Raw genomic sequence first — 5076 nt, 5'->3', positions numbered from 1 at the left:
CATAAGGGCGAAACCCCGGGAGGCGGCGCTGGCAAGGAGCGGAGACCCGGCCACTGCCCTCCAGCCTGGGTGAAAAACAAAAACCCCCCTCAAAAAAAAAAAAAAAAAAAAAAAAAAGAACATTCCCACCCCATAAAAGAGGGATCTCTTGTTACATTCTTACAGCAACACCCAGTCTCTCCACCCTCTACCCTTCTTTAATCCTTAGCTACTACTGACCTCTTCATTTCTGTAATTTTGCCATTTAAAGTCTGTCATATAAATGGGATCATTTGTATGTAACCTTTGAGGATTGGCAGGTTTCTTTCCGCAGAATTATCTGGCGATTCATGCAGGTTTTGTTGCATGTATTAATAGTTTGTTTCTTTTTATTGCTGACTAGTATTTCACGGTATGGGCAGATCAGTTTGTTTAACCAACATGTTGAAGAGCATCTAGGTTTTCCATTTTGGGGCTATTTCAAGTAAAGCTGGTATAAACACTCATCTACAAGTTGTTACGTGAAGCTCCAGGAGTGTACCTGTAAGGCCATATGGTATGGTAGTTGTATGTTTCTTGTCTTTTTTGTTTTTTTGCCTTGTTTAGCTTTTTAAGAAACCGCTGGCTAGGCATGGTGGCTCACACCTGTAATCCCAGCACTTTGGGAAGCCGATGCATGCAGATCACTTAAGGTTAGGAGATCGAGACCAGACTGGCCAACATGGTGAAACCCTGTCTCTAGTAAAAATACAAAAATGCTGGGCATGATATGTGCCTGTAATCCCAGCTGTTTGGGAGGCTGAGGCACGAGAATCACTTGAACCCAGGAGGTGGAGGTTGCAGTGAGCCGAGATCGCGCCACCATACTCCAGCCTGGATGGTAGAGCGAGACTCAGGTTAAAAAAAAAAGAAGCTGCTACTGTCTTCCAGAGTGACTATGCCATATTACATTCCCACCAGCAATGTATGAGTGATCCAGTTTCTCTGCAGCCTCATCAGCATTTGGCGTTGTCACTGTTTTTTTCATTTTACACACCCTAAGACATCATTGTGTAGTGATATCTCACTGTGGTTTTAATTTGCTTTTCCCAAATTGCACACAATTTCATTTATTTGGCACCTGTAGATCCTCTTTGATAAAATGTTGCTTCAAGTCTTTTACCTGTGTTCTCATTGATTTTTTGTTTGTTTGTTTGCTTGTTTTTTTACTGCTGAGTTTTAAGAATTATTTCTATGTTTAGATACTAGTCCCTTGTGGGATATGTGGTTTGCAAACATTTTCTCCCAATCTGGAGCTTTTCTTTTCATCTTCTCAACAGGGTCTAATGTAGGACAAAAGTTTTAAATTTTGGTGAAGCCCAATTTTTAGTTTTTCCTCTTATGGATCATGCATTTTGTATCAAGTCTAAGAACTATCCTGCTTAGCCTTAGCTCCCTAAGATTTTCTCCTGTCTTTTCTAAAAGTTTTACAGTTTTATGTTTTACATGTAAGTCTGTGATTCATTTTTAGTTAATTATTTTGTCAGGTGTGTGACATAAGTCAAAGTTAACTTTTTGCCTATGAATGTCCAATTTCTTCAGCACCATCTGTTGAAAGGCTGTCATCCACCATTGAATTACTTTTGCACCTTTGTCTTTTTAAAAAATACATCTACTTACTTATTTATTTATTTACTAATGACATCTCCATGTGAATACTTTCGAGCCTTTGTCAAAAATCATTTGGGCATATGTACATAGGTTTATTGCTATTGTTATGATTTTAAAAGCATTTAGCAAGCTTACTTAAAGGAATACAAAATAAACATTAGATCAGGTTATCCACCTTTCCTTTGTGTATTGCTAGTTGAGATGTTTATCAATTCACAGCCTAATCTTTTTTTTTTTTTTTTTTTTTTTTTTGAGACTGAGTCTTGCTCTGTTGCCCAGGCTAGAGTGCAGTGGTGCGATCTTGGCTCACTGCAACCTCCATCTCCCAGGTTCAAGCGATTCTCCCACCTCCTGCCTCAGCTTCCCGAGTAGCTGGGATTACAGGCACACGCCACCATGCCTGGCTAATTTTTGTATACTTTTTAAGTAGCGATGGGGTGTCACCATGTTGGCCAGGCTGGTCTCAAACTCCTGACCTTAGGTGATCCACCTGCCTCGGCCTCCCAAAGTGCTGGGATTATAGGCGTGAGCCACCACGCCTGGCCACAAAGGAACTTAAGTTGGTAGAGGAACATAAAATCTACAGTTCACATCGTATAATACATTGTATAATAGCTTTGTTTTTAGTAAGCAGTGTTGACTCATTGAAGCAAAGTTTTCAACTTTGAAAAGTCCTCTACATTTTGTCTGGCACTCAACTCAGTGAAAGTTTATTGAATTAATATGTGAAAATACACATTTTTAAATGTTGGATACGTATAGGGTCCTTTGTAGAAGGGATTTGAAATTGTGAGGATTACAGCCATTTGATCTATCCTGGAAAGTAGATACCTTCCACATACCTTCCGGTATCTTCTAACAATGCATCCTGAGAAATTCTTTCTCCATATTGGACACATCATTTACTCTATCTTGGTTCCAGTCCCTCCTTTGTTACTTTAGAGTAATCCTGAATTTGAGTCAGGTGCCAATCTTAAACCTTGGTAAATGAAACTGAGATCTAAATAGCTGGCTTTATACTTAACTCCAAAGCAATAAATTCCTTAAGAGCTACAAGGATAGCGTTTGCCTATATATATATATGTGATGTATAGCTACAAATGGCTGAGCTTTAAGCTTCATTTGTAAATTGAACATTTTCTGTAGCTTCCATATGAATTTTAGATTATTAAGTACTCATGAATTGAATAAAACTGTTAATTCTTCTAGTTTATAATTAGCAAATTATAATTAACGCTCTAAAATAATCCATCTCAAATCCTCACATAGAAAGTAAAATTCAAATAATTTACTCACAGTTTCTTCCATAGAATTCTCAAGAGGATAATAACATTAGTATTGGTTATTTGTTTATTTTCCAGGACATGTAAATGTTAATATTTTATCTGTAAAAAGTAAAATAATATTTTAAGAGACGTGGATATTCCAGTACTCTCTATTCTGCTTGAAACAGCTCTGTGATAAGGGAGTATTAAGAATAACAAATTCACACAAGCACAAGATAGGAGAGCAGGAATCAAGTTCTTAGATGACTGGCTATCTCTGTGGGAACAATTGGTTCAGCAAGAAGTAGGCCTTTTATCCAGGGAAGACAAAGAAATCATAATTAAGAGAGAAGCAGTTTCAAAGGTGAAGGTGAGGAGTTGCCAGTGTCAGCGAAGGCTCTGTAACTGGAAAATGAATCTTTAGGGTAGAGTTAACGGTAAATTTTAAACTGTTTTAATAATTATAATTATTATTGCACTTTGAAGGGGGTGTCTGAACTCAGTTGTAAAATGTTTGACATTTGTGAATTCTTTTAATGTTATATTTGAAAATGTTTTGGTGCATGCACAAAGTGCTCAACTATGACTCCACATTTTATTGTTAAACCTCACGTGACCCGTCTTTCTGGAGAAGTATGTGTGCGAAGTACAGGTTCAGCCTGCTACACAGGCAGTGTGTATTTGTTTTTGAGAAATCTCAAACTGTTTTTATGAGACAATTAACCCTCTCAGGGAAACAGTTCTACCAACGACTGCCCCATGGGAGAGGATATGTGGGGACACCTGCATCCTGCTATCTGGAGAAAAATTGAGCTGCTAGTGAGACAATGAACCAACAGCCTTGGACTGAGAAGTGAAAAATAGAGAACACCTGCTCCCCTCCACACCGATGCCAATCCAAGCAATTCTGAAGGCATCTTGGAAGCCCTAGAAAAGAAAACCTCAGTGACTCGATTTAGAACCATGGAAAGTAGAACGGTAACTTTGTGCTTGGCATGTAATAGGCACTTGATACACATTTATTGAAAGAAACAAAGAAAGAGTGAGAGAGAGAAGGAAAGAGAAAGAAAGAGAGAAAGAAAGAAAAAGACAGAGAGAAAGAAAGAGAGAGAGAGGAAGAGAAAGAAAGAAAGGAAAGGAAGGAAGGAAGGAAGGAAGGGAGAAAGAAAGAAAGAAAGACAAGGAATGAACTTTGTAACATTCTGAAGCACTAAGTGGCACACCAAAAGGTTGGGCTATTTCATTGCTAGAGATAATTAATTACATAACCACTTTTCTTTCTTTTTTTTTTTTTTTTTTGAGACAGAGTCTCATTATGTCATCCAGGCTGCAGTCTGGAACTCCTGGGCTCAAGTGATCCTCTTGCCTCAGCCTCCCAAGTAGCCAGGACTAAAGGCATGCACCACCACTCCTGGCTAAATTTTTTTATTTTTTGTAGAGATGGGAGTTTCACTGTGTTGCCCAGGCTGGTCTTGAACCCCTGGCATCAAGCAATCCTTCCACTTCAACCTCCCAAAGTACTGGGATTACAGGTGTGAGCCACCAGGCCTGACCATAATCACTTTTGTAAACAACCAAAAAAACAAAGAGTAACTCCCTAGTCTCTAAGTAAGATAGAAGGGATTTTCAGAAACCAAAGGTAGTTACGTATGTGCTTGTGTGAATTTGTTATTCTTAATTCTCCCTTATCACAGAGCTGTTTCAGGCAGAATAGAGAGTACTAGAATGTGCACATCTCCTAAAATATGATTTTGCTTTTTTTTTAGATGGAGTCTCTGTCGCTAGGCCGGGGTTCAGTGGCGCGATCTTGGTTCACTGCAACCTCTGCTTCCCGGGTTCAAGCGATTCTCCTGCCTCAGCCTCCTGAGTAGCTGGGACTACAGGTGCGTGCCACCACACCTGGCTAATTTTTGTACTTTTAGTAGAGACGGGATTTCACCATGTTGGCCAGGATGGTCTCAATCTCTTGACCTCGGGATCCACCCGCCTCAGCCTCCCAAAGTGCTGGGATTACAGGCGTGAGCCACCATGCCCAGTCCTATGATTTTACTTATTACGAATAAGAATATGAATATTTACATGGCCTGGAAAATAAACAAGAAGCAAGTAACTGCTAATCTAAGCAGATGCTGATGTCTTCCTCAGCATGTAGGTTGTACACTGTTGGCTTGACCTTGCAATT

Source organism: Theropithecus gelada, chromosome 4, assembly GCF_003255815.1.
Source record: "Theropithecus gelada isolate Dixy chromosome 4, Tgel_1.0, whole genome shotgun sequence".
Lineage (NCBI taxonomy): Eukaryota > Metazoa > Chordata > Mammalia > Primates > Cercopithecidae > Theropithecus > Theropithecus gelada.
The sequence above is the reverse complement of the archived record's forward strand: the minus strand, read 5'-3'. Positions refer to the sequence as shown.